This window comes from Kryptolebias marmoratus, linkage group LG7 (assembly GCF_001649575.2).
Source record: "Kryptolebias marmoratus isolate JLee-2015 linkage group LG7, ASM164957v2, whole genome shotgun sequence".
Lineage (NCBI taxonomy): Eukaryota > Metazoa > Chordata > Actinopteri > Cyprinodontiformes > Rivulidae > Kryptolebias > Kryptolebias marmoratus.
This window is the reverse complement of record NC_051436.1, coordinates 14,330,460-14,345,686: the sequence shown is the minus strand read 5'-3', so window position 1 is coordinate 14,345,686 and position 15,227 is coordinate 14,330,460. Positions and strand designations below refer to the sequence as shown.

The 15,227-nt window shown below is 43.3% G+C and overlaps 1 protein-coding gene across 1 annotated transcript in view; it reads left to right on the top strand.

The window, feature by feature from the left end:
* The first annotated feature begins 12,951 nt into the window (after positions 1–12,951).
* LOC108248459 (galactose-3-O-sulfotransferase 3) overlaps positions 12,952–15,227 on the top strand; it is a 25,069-nt gene continuing 22,793 nt past the window's right edge. The window contains exon 1 of the mRNA XM_017437247.3: positions 12,952–13,320. The gene's annotated coding sequence lies outside the window, so the exon portion shown is untranslated. The remainder of the gene's footprint in view (positions 13,321–15,227) is intronic.

Sequence of the window (15,227 nt, the reverse complement as noted above, 5' to 3'; positions counted from 1 at the left end):
GTTTGATGGGATGGTAGCTGAGAGTCATTAGCAACACACACTCTGAATGCTAATCCATTTTTGTGAGATCTGAAGGTATTGTTTATAACCTCATTTTAACCGTTTGACCAAATTAACTTTGACTGTTTTTTATCACAGGGCGACCTCAGTTCAAGAGTTCATGGCAGGATTCTGATTGCCAAATATGTGATTGTAGCTAATGGAGAGTAAAATCTGTCTGGGAAGTCTGAAAACAATGTCAAAGCAAACTTCCCTCAGCCAAACACGGATCTTGATGTGCAGATAACGGTGCACGCTGTTCTCTGGGCACACCGGCTCGCTCGTGTGACTCCATGTGGAAACGCCTCGACCCCCAGAACAACGCAGGGAGGCGGATGTTCCACACAGAAGAACTGCGAGCAGCTGCTCCGTCAGAACACGGCGTCTTCTGTATCTGACGGCTCATTGGCTTTGACCTTTGACCCCCATCCTGAGTAATATGACCACAGGCTGTATAAGAAGCCTGAGTCAGTGAGCATGACTGCCTCTCTGTTTGTGAGCAGACCCTTTTTTTTTTTTTTTTTCCTTTTTCTGCCTCACACTCGCCGCCCACACTGCAGTCGCCGGGTAATTTATTCAGCACAAGCCTAAAACTGTTGTTCCAGGGCCGATCCTCGGCACCGAACGCTGCGATTAGAGAGGCGAGAGGAGAGGTGGAGCAACACCTGAGCCCAGAGTAGAAGGATTTCATTAGCACGCACGCACACACACACACACACACGCACACACGCACAAAGACAAGAATGCTGGAAAGTGAAACCTAATCACTGTACTCAGACAAGAGCAAATTGAGAGAGGCCGGACAAAGAGAGGCAAGAAAAGAGAGCAAAAAAAAAAGAAAAAGAAAAAAGAGCGGGCATACGTACAACCTCAGTTCTTAAACAGTTGGGACGTCGTGTGAAATGGAGATTAAAAACAAAATGCAACGATTTGCAAATCTCATAAAGCCATATTTTATTCATGATGGAACACAGTGAACGTATCAAAGGTTGAAACTAAAAGATTGCATCTGTCAGGACTTTGGGATTTAGTGAAGTTATTTTTTAAGTTTGTTTTGGGTTTATTTTTCTGTTCTTGGTTGTGCGCTATCTGGTTCCCCCTCATGTCTTGCCTTTCATGTTCACTACGTTTTTGATTTAGTCAGTGTTTTTTTTTTTGTATTTGCTGCCTCGTCTGCTTTGGTTCTTGATTGTCTTTTCATTTATAAGAAATTAGTTTGCTCCTGAAGCTCATCGCGAGTTCGCCTCGCTCTCCACACCATTTTAGAGGGACTGAATGTCTTAGACGTAAAGATGGGCAGAGGTTCACTTGCCTGAGAAAACTTGTCTAAAAATAGTGGAACTATTCCAGATCAGTGTCTGTAAACACAGCTCACCATGACATCCACTAATGCTGCTTAAAGCTCTATCACCATCCAGAAACTCTGCTGTCCTCTCTGAACCAAAGCTCGTTTAAGATGGACTGAGCTAGAGAGGAGGACTGATGTGAGGTCAGATGAGTCAAAATTTAAAATTATTTAGGAAACATCCTTCATACTAAAGAGGAGAGGAACCATCCGGCCTGTTATCAGCGCACAGTTCAAAAAAGCCTGCCTCTCTGATGGTATGGGGGTGCATTAGTGCCTCTGGTATGGGCAGTACATGTTTCTGAACGACATATGCTCCTATACTGACAGCATGTTTCTGAGGGAAGGCCTCCCGTATTTCAGCAAAGCAGAGCTAGCAGCACGGCTTCACAGCAGAAGAGGGCTGAAGTGACCCGCCTGCAGTGCAGACCTGTAACCAGCTGAAAAACCTCCAGCAAACAAGACCCAGTTTGTTTTACGCTCGCTTTATTTATTTATTATTTTTTGCATTTTACGTAAGCTAGTGAAGGTGCTGAACCTTTTCAGACCCGGGGTTGTAAAAGAAGAAAGGAGGACATTAAAAAAAACCAAAAACAAAGCAGAGCGTGTGAATGTCTGTCTGCTGATGACGGACCTGTTCAGAACAGAGGAGGTTTTATCTGCACCAATAAATGAGGCTCTATGTTTCGACTCCCCACCCCCAGCTCCTTTACTGCCGTTCTGCTATAAACCCTTATCAAATACTGGAAGAAGAGCGAAGTGGCTCCCGTTTCAGTCTCCGAGCAGAAGAGCGGGGTTGGCCAAACTTTATTTTTAGAGCAAGGAAGGTCCAGTTTCCCCTCCCGGATGGGCCGGGCGAGAGCTGAAGTGCCAAACAAACAAACAAACAAACAAAAAGACTACACAAATGAGTCAAAAGGTTGCATCTAATGGCCAACACAGATGCCGAAACACAGCCAGAACAAGACTAAGTTCATCAAGAGAAAACAGGATGTTTAAAGTGAAAACTGAAAAAACCAACACAGCCATGGGTCCATGAATGCATCAAACAGCTCCACAGATATTTCAGCTGGAACCAGAAACTCTGAATTCTACAGGATAGATGTGAAAATGTTTCTGATGTTTTCTCATGTTTTTCTTTAAAAAAACAAACAAACAAACAAAAAAACCCTGAATAAATAAAAGTCCAGAAGCAATGATGAATGCATATCGCCCGTCAGAGTTTAAAAACTGAGATCATCAGCCATTTTGGTCAAAAGTCATAAAAGATGTTCGTGTTAATCTGCTGAGGTGCCTGAGCTCCTGGGTCAGGCCTGTTGGGTAAGGCGGACTAGCTGCGGTGGCCATCTTGAGTAGATGTCCATTCAGTAATTACTTTGTGACAGTTTCAGTAAAGTGGTCCATGAGGTATTTTGCTAACAGGAAGTCAAATGAACACACAGACACAGGTAACTGGTGATCACTAAAATAAGAACGTGACCAAGGAGAGAGAGTCAGATCAATCAATAAGACACGTTTTTGTTTGTTTATTTATTTATTTACATGAACCTGAGTTTAGGAGGTGCTGCTGACTGGACTCATACACCCCTCCCCAGCACCGCCGCCCACAACTTCATGCTGCTGAATTATTCAGCTGCAGACTGCGGGGCTGGTGGGGCTGGTGGGGGCTCGTTAGTGGAGTCAGAGACCCCCACAAAGGTCAAAGTAATGTCACGGCCCAGCCGGAGTGCTCCCCGCGTCTGCTGATTGCAGCCCCGACGGCGTAAATGGAAGGCGAAGTGGAGCGTGTCTAATGGACGGCGTCCAGCAGCAGAGGCCCCCCCCTGCCTGCCCGCTGCCTCACACTCAGGCGGGAACTCTGCTCAGGCTGCACTTCATTACCGCCAGCCGCCGAGGCTGCCGGACGAGGGGAGCAGGCAGAAAGCTGCTGAAATGTAACAGTTCTAACAGTCAGGGTGGCATTCTGCTGGTAAAAGCTTGGAGTCCACCCATTTCAAGATGGCTGCCAAAGCTACTCAACCTTAGCAAAAACAACAAGAAAAAGAGATTTTACAGATGTTGGGCTAAAGCTTGGTGTGGCAGTAGCTGAGACTGATCCCCACCACGGATTCTAACCGTTAGCAGATGGAAACAAAGATCTTTGTTTCAAACGTTGGCCGTAAACTATTTGCATTCAACTCGCTGTCTGTTAGCGAAATGTTTCATGAGCCTCTGGATGAGTTTTAATGAAGCTTACAGGAAACATTCCCTCAATGCACGTCTGCAGCTGATTAACTTTCAGAGCAAACCCAAATCAAGATGGCCGCCAACTCCTCGTAACAAACGCAACAAATGGCTATAATTTAGACAGCTTTAGAGATATCGAGCTAAAATTTGTTGTGCTTGTAGCTGGGAGTCAATCACAACACATACTTCAAGCACTACTTGTTGTGTAATATTGCTAGTTCGAAACTCAGCATTTATGACTGGAATCAGTCCTGTTTGTCTGTTAGCAAAATATCTCATCAACCACTGGATGGATTTTAATGAAACTTTCAGAAAGTAAACATTGGATGGACATCTGCAACTCATTAACTTTCGGAATCATTCCAGTTCAAGATGGCTGCCACAGCTAATTGACATTGACAACACAAAAATGGCTATTACTCAGTCAGCTTTGCAGAAATTAAACTAAAATTTGATGTGGAGGTAGCTGAGAGTCATTAACACCACATACTCTGAGCACAAAATCTTATCTATAGCACATAACATTATTTTGAAGTTTGGACCAGACTGGACCAGATATGACTTACAACTGTTATTTCTCAACATGAGAGGATATTAGTCTAAAGCTCCGGCATGAAAAATGGCTAGGTCTGTATTTCATCAAATCAAAACCAGAAAGTGAGCCTAAAATCCTCCTATTATTGTATAGATAACTCATTAAATAGGAACAAACGATGATAAAAAAATGTAAACCATCACTTGTAATTATTGCAGTGATAAAACCAGATTGCATTTGGAAATGAATACAGAAGTAGTTTTTATCAATAACATATCTGTTGCTCCTAATCAAATTAGACGCAGAGGAATCAAACATTCCCCATTCGGCACAGAGGTGCCGTGGATTAATGCTGAGCAACAAGCAGCAAAATAATAAGAAAGAATGCTGTAGTGCCAGCAATGTCTTTAAGAAGCTCCGCAGTTCATCATATGGAGAATCAATAATAAAACGAGACAGCTTTGGCTCATAAAAATCTATCGTTTTTACAATGAATAATAACCCATCCGGAGGAGGGAGTGTGCTGCAGCTGAGGCGAGGCTTTCAAACACAACAGCTCATTAAATCATTACACCTGAGATCATTACTCAGTCCGTCTGGTATGATGCCATGTCACGAGTGCGCTGGAAGAACTGCAGGAAGTTGATCATTTAGCTTTTTTTTTTTTTTTTTTTTAGGCAGCTGCCTCTCTGTCACAGGATGTAAGTGGACAAACAGATGAGTCGAGATAAAATTCGAGACAGAACTCTTCAGAGAGACTCAAATTAAAAATTGTGATTTCGTGCCGACGGGGGCGCCGGGAAAAAAAAACATCTTTAGAGACATTTGGGATGTTGCAATTAAAAGCCTTGGAATTCACAGTGGGTGCTCTTTAGAAAGCCAATGCGCAAGGGGTTACAAGTTAAGCACAAGACGGCAAAAATATGCTGAATTTATGTCTCGCTAGTGGGATTTAGCAAATGTCAAAGACACTGAATCTCACATGCCTCACAATGCAAATATTAGACTTTGTGCTTCGTGTTTATCATTGTGAAAAGTTGGGAGCTGAAACCTTATCACTCATGGGAAAAGGAATCTGTTGTTTCAGGAAAATTCCCCAAAATGTTATTTATTTAAAGCCTGCTATGACTCATGGTTGTACGGAGATGCTGGCTGATGTTGCTACAAAGAGCCTGGGCAGTGACATCATCAAGGCTGCTTGTTCTGCCATGATTGCATTCAGCGAAGCGTTATTTTACGTAGTTGGTTGTGTGATTTGATGTTCCCTCAGGGGAAAGCCTGGGAGGGACACACAAGAGATTAAAGGCTCTTTCACAAGACACCTCAGGCCAGGACTTAGACGCCTTCCAGCCGTCTCAGTGTGATTTCTGAATGGACCAAGGCAACAAGGTGGGGGCCAAGCCAACCCACCCCTGCTGCTCCTTAGTGCCACAAAGCGAGGTGGTGACAGAGCCGAGACTGTCAACGTGTGGAGAGGTAGGCCGGCTTTGCAGTTGAATAATGCGACAAAGTGATGACGTACCGCTTTCAGCTGCAGGATTTAAATGGCAAAACAAAGAGGAGAATTCAAGTGTTTTATTTTTTTTTCTAATAATTGTTCTAAACGATGGTGGAAAAAAAAGAGGCAAACACAAGTAGGAATGTGTTAGTAATCTTTGATTTTGATGTGGAAAGAGCAACAGAGAACGTCAAATGAGACCCGTCGAACTCTTGTTGATGAACATGCAAACCAAAGAACGATGTCAGGTATCACTCTTTAGTTCTTGTATATATCTTGTACTGAGATCTGCCCTTGGCTTGGACCAAGTTTACAATTTTGTCCCCTTTTGTAAGTGAATTTTGACACCGCTGCTCCAGCTAGTCAAGTTTTGTTGTCTTGGCGCTCCGCCAGGGCTAAGACTTAATTTCCTCTTCATGTGTCTGCATTTCATTTGAAGAATGTCAGCTTTGCTTTGTTCCCCTGACGATTTGTACAGCCTATGTTAGGAGAAAATATGACATTTTTTAACAGGAATGACAGAACATCACAACGAACTACCAAAGGAAGGTTGCCGTGCAACATGGGAGATAAGCATAAATCCCCTGAATCTCTGATATGAGTTGCACAGGCTCTATAATAGGTATTTTGGATCAAATAGTTAAATTAATTAACCCTTATATGTTCTCACTACCAGGTTAGAAGTTTCGAGTGCCTTATTGTGGTACAGCTGGATCGGGGTAAGCCTTCCCTGGAAACGATGCCTTGCAGGTGGGGATGTCCCTGATCAGCCCATGGAAGAGTGGCGTGAACCCTGGAACCAAATGACGACTCGTTGATGTCTGAAAGGTCACCCAAGAAGGGTTGAGGTGATGGAGTTCAGGCAGGCCTGAAGCTCTAAGCCGGTGGTGTCCACTCCTGGTCCTGGAGGGCCACTATCCTGCATGTTTTAGATGTTTCCCTGCTTTTCAGCAGGTCTTTGAACTCTGCAGAAGACTGTTAATCACTCAGTCATTCGAATCAGGTGAGTCAAAGCAGAGAACTTCTCTTGTTAGATAAATACACATAAAAATCATCAGCATTCAATTTTCACATTTCAAAAAAATTTCAACAATTTTTTTTAGCTGGAATATACTCCAATGCAGACCCATCTTGTATCAGATGTGGACACAGCCCAGCTGAACTCAGCCATATGTTTTGATCTTGTCCCAGACTTCACCCCATTGGGAGTCAATCTTTAAGACGATAACGTTCATATGTAATAAGAATATCGATCGAAGTTCTCTGTTCTATTTGGGGTTGTCCCTCTGACTACACCAATAACAATGCATCTGGCCAACACAATAGCATTTCTTACACTCTTTGCAAGAGGCATAATATTACTCAGCTGGATGAAGGCTGCTCCTCAGTTTCATAAACAGTGAGTAGAATTTGTTGTGTTCCATCTGAAGCTTGAACATCGGAAACATGCCGTCAGCGGCTCCATTCAGGAATACATCATCACTTGGCAGCCACTTCTTTTATATTTTGAGACAGAGTTTGTCCTGTCCTGTTCGGGTGTGTGGCACTCAGAATTGCTGTCTGAATGTCAAGGTAAGACCCAACAGATTTGCTCTCACAAGCAGAGCATTTCGGCTTTTGCCATGATGTTCCCCTTGGTATCTGAAACTTTATTAGAAATTGCTTCGGGTTTATTTCAATTGTAATGGACACAAAAATGAGAAAGGGGGAAAAAAGAGATGGAGGAAAAGGTTTGAAGAGAAAAAAAGAGATAGAACTAGAAGAGAAAAAGAAAAGCATAGAGATAAAACAAGTCAACACCCTTGAAATCTGCCTCAAGACCTGCAAAAAGAGAAAACAAAACAAAGAATCCACAGCAACAAAAAGCATATGCAGTATATAATAATAGTTAGAACTTCAATGGAAAGTACACAGTGCAAGGTAATACAAGAGGGTAATTAGTGACAACAGCAACCCAACTGAAAGTGGATCTGACAACCACCTGAATCTAGATACCTGTGTGTGTATCTATAAGGTTTCTCCCTAAGAGTATTTGGTAGTGAGTTTGGGGGCCAACAGATTCACCCCACAGGACACGAGGACGGCACGAGGAAGAGCGGATGCATAAACACACCGGCCCCCCCAAGCCTCCCGCAGGGACAACCGGACCCCACCCAAGACGGCAGCAGAGGCAAGCTCCAGGCGACCCCCGGCAGCCACGATGCAGAAGCCCCAGGGGGCCACAGCAACGAGCCCACAGGCCCCGCTGGCAACCCGCTACGCCAGAGCAGCCCCGGCCATGGACAGAGAGACCCGAGCCCCGAGGGCGCACCACCCCCCAGCCGAGGCCCGACCGAGCCTGGGTGAAAAGAGGGTCGGTGCTTACATCCATAACAAATAGTATCCTGAGTTATACCAAACACTTTTTTCTAACTCAAAGCAAATAATGCACGAGAGAGGCCTCATTCCTCTGTTTGACCCCTGGGGCCTGTGCATCACAAAACACATTCCTGAGAATTTCGATAATCATTTTCCAAATCACAAATTAAATCACAGTATGTCTTGAAATTGTATCGCAGCAGATTCGTACTGAAAGTGTGTCTACTTGATTACCTGCTTTAACGACCTTTACTTGATTTTCTGGATTAATCTAATTTTGTGCTACATCTACTTCTCTACATTACAGAGGTTTTTTTTTTTTTTTTTTTTTTTTTTCGTTTGTTAGTGAGCCTTTTTTTTTTTTTTTACTAATATCAAAGTTTGAATGTTTTCACAGTTTGCAGAATGTTTTAGTGAGTCATTGACTTTGACCTAATTTTGGTTATGAGATTAAAACAAACAAACCCAAGGTAATGAGATCATGTTTCAAAACTCTCTCCAACTTCACAAAATTCACAATTTTTACACACTTTGACCCAGCTGTGGTGTGGAGGCAGTCTTCCCACTCGAGGATCTAAGGTTTGGATCTGCTAAACTCTCAACTGCCTCCAATATGCTTATATGTGTCAGAGTGGGATTGTAAAAATGTTTTTGTATAGATTGTAAAATACATAACAGGGAGTGGGGTATGAGTGTGTTAAAGAGAAGCATTGTAAAACATTTTACAGAAACTTTACCAGAGGAATAAAAAAATAACTAGAAGCGCTCAGAGAGGGCAAAGCTCTGCCAAGGCCACAGGGTGATAAAAAAAAATTAGGATTATGCTTTGGATCATAATTTGGATCACCACCAAAAGTAAATCCATTGTTTCTTGTGAAAGCTCCTACATTTCCTGAACATTTCCTCCAAATCTGTTTGTTATTTTTTACCTGATCTTTCTAACAGACTGTAGTCTGTCCAAACAGTTTTTGTCCAAACACCCTGGAGAGGACACAGAAGAGACAGGTGGGTATTCAAATTTTAGCCACTTCTTTGCACTCAAACTTTTATCCATAGACTCTGCACAAACATTTGCCTACATTTCACTAACCAATTAACCTTAATTGCTCAGAGGAACAATTCTTCTCTCCTCACAGACAACCACCCCACTTCTCAATGAGGAGCAGCTGTGCAGGCCTGGAACAAAGGCTACATGTTGATTATTAAAATACACAATCAATATTCAATAAATAGTGAAAAGTTCTTGTGTGCAAATTGTTACTGATGTGCAAATCTCTGCCTAAAGTGCAGTGCTAAATAAAATGCTGGTTGAGGTGCTTTTTAATAAAGTGCAAAGGTGCTTTCAAAGTGCTATACACTAAACTAGTCCCAGTAATGAAGACCTCTTCATTACACAGACAGACAAGCAAACCAACCGAAAACAGAACCTCCTTGGTGGAGGAAACAAAAGGGTCACATGTAGAAGCAGAAACACATTTTTAACAGATGGGTTACCGGGGACATTAACCTTTGACCCCATGAACCTTGAAATCAACAGGCATCATCTTTGACTCAGGAAGTGTCCAGCTGTGCAGTTTGACATTCCTCCATTACACTGTTTCACAGTTAGAGCAGCAGGTCAACTGTGTTGTTGATCTTTGACCCCATGACCTTGAAATCAATCGTGATCACCCTCAATCCATGAGGTGCCCAAGTGTGGAGTTTAACATTCCAGCTATAGAGTTGCAGAGTTTGAGCACCGGCAGATCTGCGACCGTTGACCTTTAACTTTGACTGGATCACCACCAAAATGTAATCACTTGTTCCTTGTACCATGATTGATGTTCCCTGAAAATTTCATAAAAATCCGTTCATAGCTTTTTGAGTAATCTTATACACAAACAGAACGTCCTTGGTGGACGTCAATAACATTTTTACATGTTTGATGGTTTCAGCAGGCATATGTTGCATAACTATCTGTTGGCACTCATGATGATTGGTTTTAAAGCCTGCAAATCTTGTTTTATCTCAATTTTCCTTATTATTTTACCACATTATTACTGATCCTTTTGATTTTTCCACAGAGAAGATATTGTCTCCTTTTGCACAGAGCATGTCACTCCCTAAGCATATGAGAATGTGGGTGGACGACATTAGTTCTGGAGTCAGTGGAGTCATTGTGTCTGTGAACACAAAGGCTCTAACTTCTGAATCGCCTTCTTCCTGTGTTTCTTCCCCCCCACACACTCCCCCCAAGTGTCCGCTCAGGCCACCAAACACTAATAGTTCAGTTTCTAACAACGGTGATGGACACGAACCATTGCAGCGTGCGGCTATATTTATACACAACCCCGCTGAAATATTTATACTGATGCGTGTTTTTGTATGCCGTCGGCTTTCAAGGTATGCTGGAGTTGAAATCAAACATGGATCTAAGTGCCCTGAGTGAGAGAGACATACAGAATTAGAAACAAGAAAGCAGTAAGTCATACATTTGTAGGACTAATCAGCATAAATGATTCTTATCCACAAATTAAGCTGTGGCATTCCTTAAAGGAATACATGTCACCCTCTGCATTTCATGCTGTTATAAAGGTGACTGTTTGTGCTCAGAGTATATGTTGGGAATGACTCCTGGCTACAACCACACCAAATCTTAGCTCAGTAGCTCTATTGATTGCTCTATTATAACCATTTTTGTGTTTTTGAAAATCGATTACCTGTGGTGGCCATCTTGAAGTGGGTTGACTCCAAAGGTTAATCAGCTGAAGATGAACAGATGTGGTCAAATTTATTTGTGCCCTTTCTCTAACGAATGAAAAACCCACAAAAGTCACTGAGATGGCTTGAAACTGAATAAGAAAAAATGACTAAAAATCAATTTATGAAAATCAGCCACTCCTTTTGAATTTTGATTAACCAGATAAAAAAAAATCAAACTAATGAAACTGGCATTTACAAAAAGCAAAAACTGAAACTAATTTGTGTCCTGTCTTCAATCCTGTAATCAGTCAGTCTGTCTGTTTGAACGGTGAAAAGTAGTCACAGTGCTGTTTGGGATCATGGTGTGTAACACACTGAACATGGAGAGCTGAAGATAGAGTTGTCTCAGGAGCTTAGTAAGAAAATGATTGAGCAGCATGTTAAAGGTGAACTGAAACCTGTTTTATAACCTGTTTTGAAACCTCATATAGCCATAAAATATGTTTTATTGTAGAAATTTTAAATAAAAAAAATGCTATTCTTTTGGTAATTCTGAATATTAAAGAAACCATTTGGGTATTTTTGGCTTTTCCGTGACCCCCAAGTTGTATGATGACCGCTGAGCTGCTGTTTGATCCAGCCGTCAGTTCAGGTTCATACTGGTATGGTTGTATATCTATTATTTCTGCAAAGTCTTACGGCATTTCTTTGTGTTCAAAAAAGGCTTGTTTTTCCATTTCCACTAATAAACAACCGGACAGTAGCGGCATTCTTGGCTGGCCGTGGCAGACCGCTTGTCATGAACTCCGACCCACAAATCACCCACTTCGGAAATTATGACCAAAACGCTAAAAACTGTTTATTTAACTTTTAGGTAAAAAAAAAAAAAAAAACGGTTCCCTGCAATGTTGCGTGGATATGTTTGACTAAATAACATGCATGAAATGTCAAGTTTTTTTAGATTTGATTTCAGTTCAGCTTTAAAGGTAAAGACTAAAAGACCATCTCTAGGCAACTGGATGTTCCTGTGACTACAGCTGCTCAGATTATTCAGAAGTTTAAGGTCCACAGGACTAGACACAACCTCCGTGGACGTGGACACAAGAGGAAAACTAATGACAAACTGAAGACATGGATAATATGAATAGTAACTAAAGAGCCCAAAACGACTTCCAAAGAGATTAGAGGTGAACTCTAAGGTCAAGGGTCATTAGAGTCAGATTGCACCATCAGTAACTGTTTGAGCCAAAGTGGACTTAATGGAAGACGACTGAGGAGGACACCACGTTGTATAAAAGCCAGACTGGAATTTGCCAAAATGCTTATTGAGAAGTCACAAAGCTTCTGGGAGAATGTCCTTTGGACAGATGAGACAAAACTGGAGTTTTTTGAAAAAGAATAGAACCCTGTACCTACAGTGGAACATGGAGGAAACTCGGTTCTGTTCTGGTTCTGCTTTGCTGCATCTGGAACAGGGGGTCTTGAATCTGTTCAGGGTTTAATGAAATCTCAAGACTATCAAGGGATTCTAGAGAGAAATGTGCTGCACAGTGTCAGAAAGCTTGGTCTCAGTCTCAGGTCACGGGTCCTCTAACAGGATAATGACCCAAAATACACAGCTAAAAACACCAAGAATGGCTCAGAACCAAACATTGGACCGTTCTGAAGTGGCCTTTGAGCCCTGATCTAAATCCTGTTGAACATCTGTGGAAGGAGCTGAAACATCTGGAGGAGGAACCCTTCAGACCTGAGACAGGTGCAGCAGTTTGTTCATGAGGAGTGGACCAAAGTACCTGTGGACAGGTGCAGAAGGCTCTACAGGAATCAACAGATTGCCTCAAAAGGTTGTGGAACAAAACATTAAATTGAGGTTACCATCTTTTCTGTCAAGACCAGCTTCATTAGTTTATTTTTTTTATAATTCTTGTGAACCAGTGACTGATTTTCATTTATTTATTTCTTATGTCAGTTTTAAGTGAATTCAGTGACGTTTGTGGGGTTAACAAAAGGACAAATTTAACATGATCTGTTTATTATTTCTAACTGTTTCCAGTGGTTCACAGTTATTTTGCTAACAGGCGTTTTATGCACACAGAGAGGGACAGCTGGATGGGGTGGGGGGATTTTATTTGGGGGCCGTGAATACTGTGTGCATCATGGCCGTGTATTTGATCGTGCCTAACCCGGCCCGCGTGCAGACCGCCACCCCAACAAACAGCACGCGCCCATGCGTCACGAGCACAAGAGCGCGCGCATTGGCCACTTCAGAGGCGCCGGGAGAGCTCCACAGCTCCACACATATCAGAGGGAAGCAGCCGCCGCCTCCTCCTGCTCCTGCTCCTGCTCCACAGCACGAGGAGTCGAACCGAGCCGCCTCATGGACCGAGACTGACCCGAACCCGCTTCCCCTCCCTTAAAAAAAAAAAATCCCACATGAAGGAGAGCCGAGTGAAAGAAGAGGAGGAGGCGCGGGGTCCTTCCTCTCGCATAAAGGAGATTTAAAAGCAAGGAGGGCAGAGGCGCGAGAGCGGGCTGCCCAGGACTCTCAGCCCGTCTGACCGGGCGGGGAGGGCGGGAGGGACAGAGACACAAATCACCGCCACGGCCGTCCTATGTGCTCCCAGCCGCGGGATGAAGGTGAGTAACAGTGTGTGTGTCTGTGTGTGTGTGTGTGTGCGCGGCCGCAGCATCTCCTGCGCTCCTCATGGCCGCTGGGTGATGGGAGAATAACGGGCACGGAGAGAGCCGTCCTGTCCTCCTCCTCCTCCTCCTCCTCCTCCTTCTCCTCCTCCTCCTCCTCTTCCTCCTCTTGTGGCTCCGCTCCCAGAACAAAAAGCGGATTTATGGATTTATCCCGACACACTTCCACTCACAGGGACAGCGCCTGTGCAGCGGGACGCGCTGTGTGCCATTTGGACAGTCGAGGCGGAGTGATTGTTTTTTTTTTTAATCAGCTAAAATCCAATCTCATCTGGCCCACATTCGGCGCAGTGAGACCTCCCTCGTGAGGTAATATTTTAGTGAGGCTTGCATGTGAGTAGGGACACATGCAAGCATGATAGTTTTTTTTTTAGTTTGCTGTAATTCTCGGTTTTGACCTTATTTTCATTGCTGCACACTTTAGAATGGCTATGTTCTTGTAGATATAACCCCCCCACACACCCTTTTTGTGTCTAAATACAGGAACATTTCAGGTCCACATGTGGTTCTTTTTAGTGCCTTCAGACTCTAAACATCACATTAAAGCAGAGAACCCCCAGGAACCAGAACCAGTCCATGGATAATTTAATACTGGGCCACACTTAAATAATAAAACTAGACTATATAAATATTTTTGTATGCGTTTATCAGGGGCGCCTCCATAAAGTTTTTAAAAGGGTGGCTGGACGGAGGGGCCACCGATAATACTGGGGTGGCACCCCAAAAGTAAAAGCCTTAACAGAATGTCTGCTTTTTGTTTGTGTGTTTCTTGTGTTTAGTGCTGTTGTCATGTGCATACTGTGATAAAGGTCCGCTTCGATTTTAAAATTTTTTAGCCTAAATGACTAACCGAGGACAGCCCCGTCGCTCAGAATATGTCAATCTTCTCAACCTCGTCCTGTTGTCTTTAGTGTTTTTATTTTATTAACTATTCAAAACCTATGTTTTTAAATGTTCATGAGTTTCTACCAAACCCAACTAGCCAGGAGAAATTAAAAATCCTCACCAAAACAAAAGCTCGAAACATGAGACACCCACACACCCAGTGGTACTCCTCATATTTGTGTGCAGGGTATTTTATTTTGAAAAATGGCCACTGCCATTCACACCTCTTTCCTGACTTGACTCACGGCTCTGTCATGCTCCGCAAGAAGTTACGTGGTGGCGAGACGTTGGTTCTTCGCACACACCGTTCGCCGTCCACGAGACACTCGGAGCAGAACTCCTGAGAAAATCTGTCTCACTGCGGGAGGAGTCATGCTCGAGGCATACACAGGTGTGGTTGTCCAACAAAAGGAAACACAGCGACATCAATCTTGGCAGAGATGTTTGGTTGTGAGTTCACAAATGATGATGATGATGAGGAGGAGGAAGATCTATTACTACTTTGCATGTTACCAGAGGCGATGAAAAGTAGGAGAGTGCGTAGGTTCGCCCACTAATTAGGACCAGAACCACGCAGGCTGAGTTCAGTCTCTTGGTCCACATGTGCCTGTTTTCAAACTAACTTGGCCAACTGCTTTTCAAAACTGCCCGTATCGCACGACAACCAACAATCGGCTTCTGGAAGCAGAAAATTTGAAGCGAAATGACAACATTGCAGTCCGAGCGCTTTTCTGCAACTAAACACGCACACAACACTTCTTCTTTTTCTTTCGGCTGTTCCCTTTTCAGGGGTCTCCACAGCGAATCATCCTTCTCCATCTAACTCTGTCTTCTGTGTCCTCTGTCCTCACTCCAACTCCCTCCATGTCCTCTCTAACTGCATCCATATGTCTCCTCTTTGTCTCTAACATCCTTCTACCAATATACCCACTGTCCCTCCTCTGGACATGTCCAAACCA